This window comes from Contarinia nasturtii, unplaced genomic scaffold, assembly GCF_009176525.2.
Source record: "Contarinia nasturtii isolate CC-2019 unplaced genomic scaffold, AAFC_CNas_1.1 Cnas_scaffold_1500, whole genome shotgun sequence".
Lineage (NCBI taxonomy): Eukaryota > Metazoa > Arthropoda > Insecta > Diptera > Cecidomyiidae > Contarinia > Contarinia nasturtii.
The window spans coordinates 1,389,459-1,403,168 of NW_022198836.1; the positions used below are offsets into that span (position 1 = coordinate 1,389,459).

A 13,710-nucleotide genomic window follows, 5' to 3' on the forward strand; every position below is an offset into this window, starting at 1 on the left:
TGTTCCCCGAAGAACAAGCCAATTAAATTTAATGTCATGTCGTTTTGATTCTGAAATTTGCTACATCTAATTTACAGTGGTGCGCAAAACTATTTGAATATATGTATAACTATGCATATTATGAGTTTTAGCATGTGTATAATTCGTTTATATTGTGAATGAATTTCATTTATATATACAGTACGAGTACATACCGGCAGTAGACGTTGAACAGCTGGCTGTGGTGGGTAGTTCTTGTTTGTTCGATTGTTTGTATCTCTTAAGTTGATTGAAAACTATGTGCTTCCACGTTCGCGTTGCAAGTTAAATGAAATCGATGGCAAACAGCATATTTTCCAACGATGATAAATTGATTATTCTGATGGATTGCTATCTTTCGATATCGTTCCATTCATAATTGCAATGATGCGGGCATTCGATGCGAAATTCTCATCCAAATCTGAAATGAAACGAGAAAATTTATCGATTCGATTAAATACATGGGAAAGAATAGACTGGTACTTAAAGTAAAAGTAGCATTTAACATCCCCGAATGCAATATAACCAACTGCAATGTTTTATAATTGGATTAAAGTTATTTGTATATATGTCAAAATCCATGACATTATCCCAAACATAATTTTTTATACTCTCTTAACGGCTGATGAATTTTTGGTCGTCGTCGTCGCTGTACAAATTGATAAAATATCTGAATTGCGTGCATCCCTCGCAAACGAAAGGCATCACTATAACGATATGGGAAATGATAATTGCCACTGTATCCCATGCACAAAATTCGTTGTGAATGTATGGCTCGTTGCTATCGCAATAAATCCGGTATTTTCTCTATTTTATTGAGGCGAATGCATGGATTTACTTAAATTTCGGGGCTTTGTTACGCATCCTTCCGAACTGGAGGGGTTCATCGTTTTTGAAGTGCATTACTTTTATGATGTCATGAAAAAAAAGAGAAGCTTATTTTTACAATGACTTTTTTGCCTGAATATTTTATTCTACTTTCTGTTTGTTTCGTTCACCCACTTTAATTATCAAATTAAAAGTGGCATTCGACTAAGATGTCAAAGACTCTATAGCAATTAACTAAAGTGAATGCTGAACACGTTTATCGAATTATTTAAACTAGATCTAATAGCGAAAAAAAACAAAATCTTTGTGCCAGAGATAGACTTCAATCTAATTTTGGCAATTTAACTGTCCAAATGGTATTTGCACGGTAGGAGTGAACCCCACCTCTTAAAACGTCGCCAGTTAATAATTTGGCACCAAAAGAAACTATTCAGATGAACTTTAGCTATGCGTTCGTAATGTAGAACGTGTGACTTGGAGTCTTTACTACCTAATGAAACCACTTTCGAAAACACATCACGAAACATGTGATGAGTTTTAATTTTTGTTGCAATGCCAATGTGTTCCTCGTTTTGGCTATCATGCTTATGCGATTGAACGGTGTTTTTCGATGTTTTAATTTTGCTTCCTTTCGCCATGATTATATTACGATATTATTGTTATTGTTATTTTTCTTTATCTCGATTGCTGAATGAAAACGATAGCCCTGGAGCGATCGCTACAGAACATTAAAAGTCCCATAGAAAGATGTTTGATGCTGCCGAGTAATTTCGACACGTTTTTCTCATCGGTTTATATTGCGTGTGGATGTGTATCTGGGCGATAAATGTAATGTGGTTTGTTTTGAGCATTCGATAGGAGAGTTGATAGATAACAATTAAACCATTTTATGTTGGAAATTGTATAAGAAATATGCATACGCATTCACACATACACATCACCAATTCACCATTTCACCATTTCACACAATTTGAAAGAGCATTAAATGTGAATTTACATCACCGCATCTCGATTTGCGTCCTCATTCTATATGTAGTATGTATCGTTTGCGTGGACGAAGCCAAAGAATTCATTTCGTATTCGAAATTATAGTTGAGTCTCGATGGCAACGCGATATCAATCGAGAGAACGAGCAAATGGTCCCTTCTTCATTTAATAATATGCGCACACACATGCATACAATGGGAAACGCAGGCAGCGACAACAACAGTAACAATAGCACCACCAGCGGCAGCAATGATGACGGCACACATCCAAACAATAAATTTGTTTGTTATCTTTAAATAGGATCAATTTGTTTTCTCGAATAGATACATATTTTATATGGAAAATAGCGGGTAATGCGAGCGCCCGGCCACATATTTCGCATTATGTGAGTAGATAAAGTACGTAGATTTTCAGTGTAATTATTCTTTTTTTCGCTGCATTTTCTTCGTTTGGCACATTCTTTGGCAAAATGTTCTTTGTTTTTCGGTTGAAAATAGAAACACCAAAGGCGAATAAGTGAAACTGTCGCGTTGATTTATTCGAAAACGACATGGTTGTCGTTACTGCATTGCACAACGCATGCTTTGCTTCGAATAGCACAATAATAATAGATATTGCGGAATTGGTTCGATCTGATGTAGCTCTAGCGTACGCAATACGTGTTGCCGTTTTGGTAACCGAACGCTCTTTCCGAGGTTATTTGATTCGGTGTGCGTGTTTGTTTCATTTTGTTTGATGTGTTTGCGCATATGTGAAAGTTAAACTGTAAGATGAGTCTGCGTTGATAATTGAGGGTATACACATGTGTGAACAAAATTCAACGCGTATTATTTTCACTTTTTTTTCTCTCATTCTTCCAATGCAATGATATTAATCAGAGAGTAATAAGACCCCGAAATCGACGCAATTTTACATAGCAAATGCTGCAATGCGATAATGGGCTCAACAGAGAAAATTATTATCAAGAAATTGTATCCATAGTTTGATTCTGTGTTCCCTATATATTCTTCCGCCTTTTGTTCGCTTTGATGCACAATGCATTGAGGGTAGATAGACCACTTCTGCCGTCAACTTCCCATATCGCATTGAATTCGATCCAGTGACAAACACCGTGCCATTATAGGAAAAAATATTTTCGGGATTATGGGACTGAACATTATGCGTTAATGAACAATAAAATTGGCAGATTTCATATTAATGAGAAATATTGCCACCAACTGAGACCCAAAGTCCATTTGGCCAAATGAATTGCTAGTTTAATGAATGTCGTTGAGTTGTTTGTCCCTTGTTTGTTTTCCAAAGTAACTTACTTTCAGTAAAAGACACTTTCCGATTGACTCAATTCATTCCAAAGTGTACTTCCTGCGAAAATAAACCGGGGAAATACTCGAAGAATGTTAAATATTGACTCACATCCATTGAATTTTATTCGATTTTAAGCGACCGTAGTAAATTCAAGAAACCATTGTAATTTACCTTGAAATTCTCTCACACACACGACATTCGAATTCGATTGAATCGATGCGATTGAAATGTCTTGTGTTCCACTGTGAATTGAGTTTTTGTTTGCAATAAATCATGAACAAACTTAAATATCTCGAGAACGAAGCGGAGAAAAGCGCAAACAAAGTTGTCATTTTTATTATTAGCTAAGATCATGAATCATCATGATGCCATTGTATGTATTGAATATAAACGGATTTTCAATGAAAGAAAAATGCCCTTTATTTAAAATCACCTACGATTTTTCAAAAAGTAGATAAATTCAAGTTGAATAGACCGTAGCCAAATGGATTTTCGTCACAAGAAAAACAAACACACATGGACACCAAGTGCAGAACGACAGATATAGACACATAAATTCACACTTAATGCAACAGAGACAGGCGACCAGCTAAACAAGTATAAACAAAATCAGTTATCCTCCTGCGCAAGCATTTCTATGGAAAAGGTTATGTTTCATGGTTAATGCTGTCTTGTGCTCATCGTACAAACAATGGACATATTCCACCAACCGACCGAAGAAATTGCTTAAATTGATGCATCGCACACAGCGAAAATGACAACAAAACATAAGTATAAAACGAAACCGGATGAAAATACAATGAATGCGTTAGAATAAAAGAAGCACACACAGACCAAAATCTTCGAACAACAATGAAACATTCTATATTGGCTTTGGAAGCATAAAATCGAAATGAAAGAAAAGAAGAAACATTCGAACAATTGAAAACTAAAAAAATAAACAAACTAGCTATGCAACGGCAATATAAAACTAAACCCCCGAAAAAATGAGATTTGTTTGAATCGCATAGCCCTCTCAGGCTTAAAGGATTTGCTATTGTTTCTTTTATTTTCGCCATTTAGATTTTGTTTTCCTACTTGCCTCATTTTCTGTTAAACGAATTTTTGTCAACTTGATCGTTTTTGCTTTATGTTTCGTGATGATGTTTTTTTCATTCAGTTTCAAGGAATAAGTTGTCACTTTGAGTCACTGGATATTTGTTTCGCTCTTTTTTTGTTACTTTTCTCTATATCTCTGTCGTATTCGTTCCCTTGCTCTCAGCACAGGGATGTTTACAATGGGAGAGCGATTGAAGTGAAAAAGAATTTAAAAAAAGCAGAAAATGTGGAGACACAGAAAAAAATGTTATAGTTCCAGTGCACGGTTCACTCATTGCCATGCTATTGTTGCACGGTTTGTGTTAGTCTCAATACGAGCGACCCGTTTGTTTTGCACAATGCTACATGTTTGATTTTTTGTATATGTTTTTTTTTTTCGTTTATTTTATCTTTGTTGTTTCTTGTTTGTGTCATGCAATGTCCTCTGTGACTACTAAACACCAGCCATTTTCTCGAACAACGGTCGCTGTTGGTATGCCCCATCATATTTTAATGAAAACTAACAGAAAGTCCGAGAGAAGATTATGGCAAATAGAATAAGTGAGAAATCGTAACACAAAAATGAAAACGAAACACCAACAAAAAAGAAAATGAAGAAAAAAAAAAAAAACAAAACAAAGATAAACAACAAAAACAAAAGGCAATGTGCATGCAGAGACAATTAGAATAAAGCGTAAAAATCTACAATATTCAAACTGAGACAAACAAATTCAGTTGGGCAAACATTTGCAAACAAATGCCATTGTATGCATGTCGCTAAAAGGCAACAATGAATTTGCGCTCACGCATGGACAAATCACCCAGGAAAAATGGCATGAGACATATATAGAAAGTTGAAAAAAAAAAGAAAAGAAACAAGAACTGTATAATTTTGCTGCAAGAGATGCAAAGAACTGAGCGGGCGCTAAACGCAACATACACACACCGATTCGACTCCTGAGACCTTTTAGCTGAGAAAAGGAGAAGGAGAGAGAAAGATTGCATTTGGTGTGTTCATTATCAGTTGAATAGGAAATCCATAAATGGAACTCACAAGTTGCTAATCTACTTGCAGATGGAGTTCTTGTTTCTGAATTCAAAAGATTTTCTCCAAGTTTTTACAACACAATTGTTGGCATCGACAATTTTACTTGACATTTTTATTTTATACGATATGAATATAATCCGCATTTGATTTTATGAGTACCGTACTGGTATTTTTGTGTGTAACTTTTCATATTTCGAGTGTATTCGACAATTTAAACTGCACGCATCACGGCGCAAAAGAGGACCTCAGAATGACTCTATTTATATTTTCAAATAAAATTTATGAGGATTAAGAATACTTATGTTCATTTTGTTGAGAAATGTTTTGCGATTGTAACAGCTCACAGCGAGGATGCGACGAATTAAATGCTCATCGATGGGAATATTTTGTGGTCTCACTATAGTGCAGCGGTTTATCTTTTCGAATTGAATTCCTTTTCTCAAGGTTTTTTTTTCTCATTGTGCTCATTGCTCAGAAAAAGAGAAAAAAAAATGAAGACTTTTGTCGTCGGGTTGATGACAACATCGAAAACTCCGATGAAAGTCTGACATTTTTATCATTAATATATAAAGTGACCATTTCATCCGATTGTGAGTTTTTGGTCGATATAATAACGTTTTAATCTCGAACACTTTGTCGTTTGGCTCATGAATAAAAGTCAATCTGACAGGAAAAATGAAAACAATTTATTTTTATCGTTCGTTTCCTCTGTTCCATTCCGGAATTTCGTCCAGACTGACTTGATTACGATAGAAATGTAACCATATAATTATTATCGTATTATATTTTTGTATGTATCCATTGTCTGTCATAAACGAGTTTGTCTGTTGCCACTGTGGTACACCTTTTTAATATTAAAAAATCTGGGAAAGGTGCACACTTTTGGTTTTTCCTGAATGGAATGTCTTTTATCTGTTTATACAAATGCTAAGAATTTGACGCGAATGGAAATGGAATTGGTTTAAAAAAAGGATTATCGTCAATTATATTTAGTTATCTCGTTGTTGATTTCATCCGTTCTTTCGTTTCGGCCACCTGATTTGACTAAATTAATGTGGTGCAGTTGTTTGTTTATGGCAGAATGCGACGCAGCAGTGATGATGATGATGAATAATTTTGGTTGATTTATTTTCATTCAGTTTAGCATAAAATCAGTCTTGCATTCACTTTGGTCTACGTTTCTTCACCTTCGTATTCAAATGATGAGGTAAATGCATTTTAAAGGCGAAAATGATGAACATTTAACTCGTTTCTATTCAAATTATAGCTCTTATCGCTCTTTAATTCCGATGCATCCATCTGCTTCTGCTTGAAACTGTTTTCAATTCCCCCGATATTTTTGCTCAGGCCCATTCATTCAAATTCATTTTCATGCATCAACATTTCATGTATGCTGAACATTAAAATCGATCACCAATAATACTGAGAACTAAGAAAAAAGTGATTTGCCCGATGCAATACATCATTTAGGGACGCTGCTGGAGCAACAAACGTCCGACATTGCTTTTTTTTGGTTTTTCTATTTAAACATACATTTAACAACAAATCCCAACAGGCTGAATCCATTCATCTCGCTCAACCTTTCCTTAATTCAATTTGATCATGAGTTTATGTTGGCTTTGTCGTTGGCCAACAAACATCGAAACAAAACACTTTTAAAGTGAAGATGACTTTCAAAAAAGTACACGACTTTTTTTATCTTCTTTTTAAGTGTTTCTCCAGAAACGTACATTCATTCATTTGTTGACGTTTCACGCTTAAAATATTCTTTCAGGTTGGGAGCTATACATATCTCTCTTTATCTTATTTTCATTCGACTTAGACATTTATGCTGATGGCTCATGAAGTATCGATAGTATTTCTAACAAGCGTCGCAAAATATCTTCGATATAAAACACAAACACGATTTTTTTCAGACATCTGAAGCAGATTTCGATACTGTATCGAAAAAACGCCAGAATAAAATGCGTGCCGCAAAACTGACACCAATATATACGTATAAAATTGAAAGCCATTTTTTCGAATAAATCACACTAAAATGATTTGTACGTGCTCCATGCATGGGTAAGAGAATTTAAAAGTTGTACTCAATTCAAATTTGAGCAGCGATTTTTTTTTTATTCTTTTACAATTCGAATGAATACGAATCATTTTTCTGTGTCTTTATGTATTTCTGTATATATGTATTTGGTATGCACTTTTTCTCAGCTGTTGGACGATGATTGCAATTCATTTGAATGAATACGATTTTGTTCAGTTCAAAGCATGTCCAACTGTGATGAACAAATAAAAAGGTTTGAAAAGTACATTGGACTGCGGTGATATTGATTTTGAGTTTCTTCCACTTTCTCGTTCTATCCGTTTTTGGAATGTTGTTCGTGTGAATTCCATTTCGTTCCGAAAAACTTTTCGATATTGTGTAAGGCAATATAAATAAATTCTCGAAATAGTTTGCCATTGTTCGATATTCGATTCGGTTCGATTCGTTTGCTATGCTGAAGAATCCATACCAAATTGTTAAATTGGCTGTAAGGTGATTTTCATTGGAGAGAAATCAATTCAGTTTTATTCACACAAAAAAATATACACCACCCAGAATAACAGTCCAAATTCCAAGTCGATTGGCTTTATTTCATTGAAAAGTTTCAGTTGACCTCTTGAACATCAAGTGTCAATAATTCGAGATAATTATTTTCTTCAGTATTCCAATTATTAATCTAACGATATATTCCTTTTATTATTTCAATTGCGTCAATTAACAACAAATAATAGTTATTACACTTTCTGGCATACTATGGTCAAAGATATAATGACAGGATTGAAATCGAGGGACTTTTTCTAAAAAAAGAAACATAAAAATTGTCACAAAAATAGTCCATATTATATTCAAACTTCTTGTTTCACTTACTTCACGGTCTACACACCATTAAGTAGTTCTCACTTTGAGTTGATTGTATTTTTTTCGGTTAGAAATTAATGAAAATTTGTCAGTAGGTTGTATTAGGTCTTCATTTCGTATGCCATCTTCATTAAATGAAATTGAAAAGTTCCTCATTCATTTAATATTGATTGAAGTTGTACAGCTCAGCCGTTCAAAAGTGATGGGTGTGTATTTTGATTGCGATAAGTGGTCAATTGTTAGGTATAAAGATATCACATAAAAGTGATTCTTGGATTTGTTCACTCTATTTTACTAGAAACTTTTTTAACCGAGCCTATGTCAGATATAAAGTGAACGGTTGAATTTGCGCGTGCGTTGGATTATCGTGATTTCAAGACCTCATGACAGGTGATTAGCTAGCCATGTGATGATTACATACCACTTACATTAAATTCAATTTACTTGAATCATTAATCGATTCGGACGGAGTTCTTAAGACCAGTTTCGCGGTTTCCAGCATTTTTGTGAATCATTCAACCATCGAAATGCGTTTTAGTGTTGCTTTCAACATGAAAAAAAACACAACGTGGTGAATGTGTTTATAGTGTTCGCGCTGTTAATGGATTTTAATTGTTCGACGAAGCCATTCTAATATATTTTTATATTCCAATAAAACTAATATGCGGTCATTGTTATTTGAACAGTAAGAAGTCTGAGAAAGCGTGTAGATGAAGAAACCGATCTGGTATTCGATCGACACGCATACAAATGTTAACTATAAAGAATTCAGTTTATTGCAGTGTTCGGTATTAATGCGTATGTGTACGTATGCGTAATGTTTGAGCTGAATAAAAAAAGGTCAAATTCAATCCTAGTTGTAAAATTCGTCGTTCTCATTAAAAGTGAATACTTTGTATAAAATTATGACTATGTTATTCGAAAGACTTATTAATGTTGTATATAATTCTTTATTGAGCTAGTAATTGTTGTTGGCTCGGGAAGAGGTTCAAAATAAAATTGAAAAAAAAAACATGCTACCGACAAGAGTCTCTGTCGGAATTTGTCACTATTAAAAATGTCGTCGGTAAAATAATACGTTGAATTCGGGACCACAATAAATAGTTTTGGAGAACTAGATGACTATGGCATAGAATGTCGTATGTGTGCGGCATTTGATGGCATTAAACCATCATTAAGTGCAATAAAATTGATTTTTGTATTTTTTCTTGATTCAATGAAAATTTCGATGGTTCAATTTATCATTATTGTTTTGCTTTTTCGAGCATAAGCGTAAAAGAATAGAAAAACAATCGACATAAATGAATGGAACCAATAAACAAACGTTGAAATATGATCGAAAATGCTTGTACTTTGGTATTTCTAAGAAGATTATGAGTCCAAAAAGAGTGTGAGCTGTATCGATTTAATCTGAATATATAGTGATATTTTAACGACGATTCGTCATAGACTATCGATCGATTCTCGGAAAAATGGGAAGTATTTAATCCAAGTGTCACATCGTAAGATTTGGAGAAGAAAAAAATATACATATATGATATTAAATTTAGAAATGTGGTTATACGATTGCGGCTTGCATAGTTGATACCACAATATGTTACTGTGTACGCCATAAAAACGAATAATAATAATAAATTCTTTGAAAGCGCATAAAAAAACCAACAACGACCACTACCTAAAATACTACAATTTAATGTCCGCGACGTACTCATAAAAATGATGAAAATGGAAATGGAACGTGAACTTCAAAAAAAAAAACATTCTTAAATACTCACATAGTTTTGAAATTCCATCCGAATAAAGTAATGTGCGCAATGAAAAAGTGGGTATTGTTTCAATGCAAAATGAAATATTAAAGTGAAGCGCTAACTAGTTGCAAAGATTACCCGAATGGCTGTCATTTATTCCATTCGTAAATGATAATGATGATGATGTGAGAAATTGTCGTGGCAAAGAATTATTATTCTTCATTGCTATCGTTTTTTCTCGTTGAACTTCAGTTTTTCGTTTAAATTCATCGTTTTTATGCATAGCTTGTGATGCCATTTCAAAAACAATGCGTTCTCTCTGACAAATTCAAAATGGAAATGGACGATTAACAAAAGATTGTTATCCGCATTATTATTTTTACAGTCTAATTATAAAATCAAGAATAAGAACAAAAAAAAAGAGACTACAACGAATCACTTCGCCATTGAATGATGATGAACGACAAATCATCATAATAATGTTGTTGGTTAATGAGTTTTTTCGGTGTGAGGATTCTTGTGTCTTCACTTGCCATTTAACCATTTCATAGTTGGAGTCGAACTTTTATATTATTATCATCGCACTCTCTCAAACAATTTCTGCGGAAAGAATCGTAAAACGAATCACACACTAAAAATTTAATTTGATTGTTACAATACTGAATGGCGGCGGCAATGCAACAACGATACCACCGGCAGCAGCAGTAGTACCGACGAGCTCACGATAATATCAGGATCAATTGAAATAAACAAACCATTCACTTTGAATCATTTTGCATGGGAAATGTCTGAAATTTAACTCGTACGCCTCAATTGAGTGAGTGTGGTGCATTAAATGCTAGTGTCGCGCACTGAGTCGTTTGTAAATTAGAATTTATGTGAACATTGACCGGTTTGGCTGTGTGAATGCATGTGCATCGGGCGTCATGTTTTGCATTTTACATTGTCAAGTGCGCAAATAATCAAGTAACCATTGAAGTGAAACCGCTTTAAAATGTTGTGCCGCAAAATAAGACATGTTAATGGCCAAAGTTATTTTCAGTAAAATGTCAAGTGCATACCGCTCCTCCATTCTCATTCTCATTGATTTCAATGTAGGCAGCGGAAAATTATTAACAATATTAAATATTATTGCCCATTATTGTGTTTCGATCGAAAGAATGCAAGTGCGGTCACAGCACAAAAATCTCGAAACAATATGCTGCAAAAAACCATTTGTTTATAACTCAACCGATGAGATTTAACTTGTAGCACAGATAAAATCAATTCAATGGGACATTATATTATAAACAAATTTAAATAAAACCGAAGCAAGTACTAAACAGAATAAATGAAGGAAAAAAAAGTCTTGGGCCATAAATTTCAATTCAGATCATCGTTTGTTGGTTTTTTTTTTTTTCAATGTGCTTCGTTCGTTACTAAGTGGTTGTGGGTAATTTGACAAATATCACATCCATTGCCCATCGTACAGAATACTAGTTTATTTGTTGCTGTTGTTGTTGTTGTTGGTGCCATTGCCAATGCACGCTCATGAGATGATATGCATATAATCATTTTATGTAATTGTCTTAAATTGCTCATTGTTAAGAGAGAATACTAACGATCACTTGTCAGAGGCTTTCTGACTCAGAGCGTCATGCGGACGATGAAATGTAAAAAAAGTATCAATTGTTCGACTTCTTTGTATTTCATATTATATATTGTAACAAGAGCACGCAAACAACTGATACTGGACACCGCTAAATGTACTTTTAACAACTCGCAACGCTTCACACACACACATTCACTTACAGAAGCAAAGGCAAAACAAAATATTTAGATGCCACATACTCCCGTCTAACGACTCAAGCCAGTCAGAACGATGCAATAATCCAGAAATGAAAATAAAACCAGCGAAAGCACATTGTAGATAATGATGATGACGAGGATTATGACGGTGCTGTTGACTATGTGATCGAAGCAGAAATTTTTTTATGGTTTTTTGTTCAGCTTCCTCGCATCTTTTTGTGTTGTGTTTATTATTGCCTTTGTTTTATTTGTTCTCTTTTCTTCATAATTCAACAGGGAAAAAAGAACAGTTGAACAGAACAGCAAGAAAGACGGGCAAAATTGTCGACAAGAGACCTCTCACCCGAATCGTATTGTAATAAGTAACAATACCGGGCAAAACCAGTATTTCCAAAACGGAAATAATAAATTTTCACTAACGAAATAATTTAATTTCTATTTGATTTGAATGGATCGTACCGAAACTGAACGTTTCGAAGGGATTTTAAATAGACTATAAAATATAGACGAAAAAAAATGGCAAACCATGTTCTCGACGAGCGTTAAGAGATTACATAATTCTTCAACGCGTATTCTTATTTGGTGGTCGGTTCTGGACTGTTTTTATTGTTTTCATTTCGAAATTCTTTAGGTGATTATGTTTTTCCATTCGATGATTTTGCCATTTTTTGTGTCGCTTACTTCAAAAATCTGACTGCAAAAAGTGAAAACGAGCCGCAAAGATGAACAATATCAAAATAATTCCCATTTGAGTTGTTTTGAAAAATGATTGAAAATATTTTGTAAAGCGTTCGCTTGGTCTTTGCCATCGTTGATTGTTGTATCAGAATTAAGCGAAGCGAAAACTGTACCAATATATACTATGTATTTTTATACAACATATATACATCAAAATCGGAGCTTGAGTGGCTTATACCCATGGGACAATCGTATCACGGAAATAGAAACGCTTTTATTCGAATTTACCAATTTGAAAGCAAACGATGGCAATTCGTTCAGCGGCATTTATAAAAAAGCATTTTTTTTTCTTCTTTTTTCATTCACATGTAGGAAAAGAAAATGTAGAAAATTAAAATCTTTTCACTCGAGAAAAAAATAATAATATGAAAAATCGATTCGCATCAACTGTCAAACAACATCAACGATGAAACCGTCAACAAATCACCGCATATGACGATGGTGTCCTGTTTGCAATTTTGCATTGGTGGACAAGCATGGCCACCAATAATAAATCTTCCGATAAAATCGGATAAAAATCCATCAATATTTTTATACAATTTCAATAAAACTTTCCAATTTTAATTGGCTGGGACTCCGAAGTTTCATCATCAGAATCATCGTTATTATTATTGTTATTGTTGTTGATATTGAATGCGATACGCTCCACTTTTTTTACCGTCTTTGAAATCCCACTTGATGGGCGAACAAGTGAAGGAGATTTAGTTTTAAGAAAACGTATACATGACACGACATACGGATCCCCATTTATGGAAACGCTATGACCGTGCTCGTTGAAATCATTTTAAAATGTCCAGCACGTTGTTTTTTTTCAACGCCGTCGTTTTTCTTTGCAGTTTTTGATGTTCACTTTGTGGTTTTGATTCACATCAATGCATCGCATACCGATGCACATCGGCTCGATGGTTAAACGAAAAGCAGCACCAACAAAAAAAACACCAGTTTAACGGAACACAGAATCAATATTCGATGGATAGCAAAGTGAAACAAAGCATCAATGATTTGTTTTTATTGTTCTTCGGACGAATTATGAAATGGTAGCAACGAGTTTGTTGAAGAAAAAAAAAACGGTACACTTTTTGCTGAATAGTGCCTGCTCTTAGTTATCGTATGTGTTTGATTCAACACGAATGTCATTAAATTCAAATTGATGGAATCAAAGATGCGCGAACATTCTCTGTGTGCACAACTCTCGGCGGATGAGAGACAACGAATCGAAAAAAAAATAAAAAAAGCATTTAAAAGGCAACAAGCATTAAACCGATTCTGCAAAC

At 34.2% G+C, this 13,710-nt stretch overlaps 1 protein-coding gene across 3 annotated transcripts in view; it reads right to left on the reverse strand.

Annotated features, from left to right (window-relative positions):
- The window catches only part of LOC116346373, an 82,692-nt gene that overhangs the window by 46,255 nt on the left and 22,727 nt on the right, over window positions 1–13,710 (reverse strand). For all 3 annotated transcript variants that reach the window (XM_031776387.1, XM_031776386.1, XM_031776388.1), the window contains one exon: window positions 195–439. The gene's annotated coding sequence lies outside the window, so the exon portion shown is untranslated. The remainder of the gene's footprint in view (window positions 1–194; window positions 440–13,710) is intronic.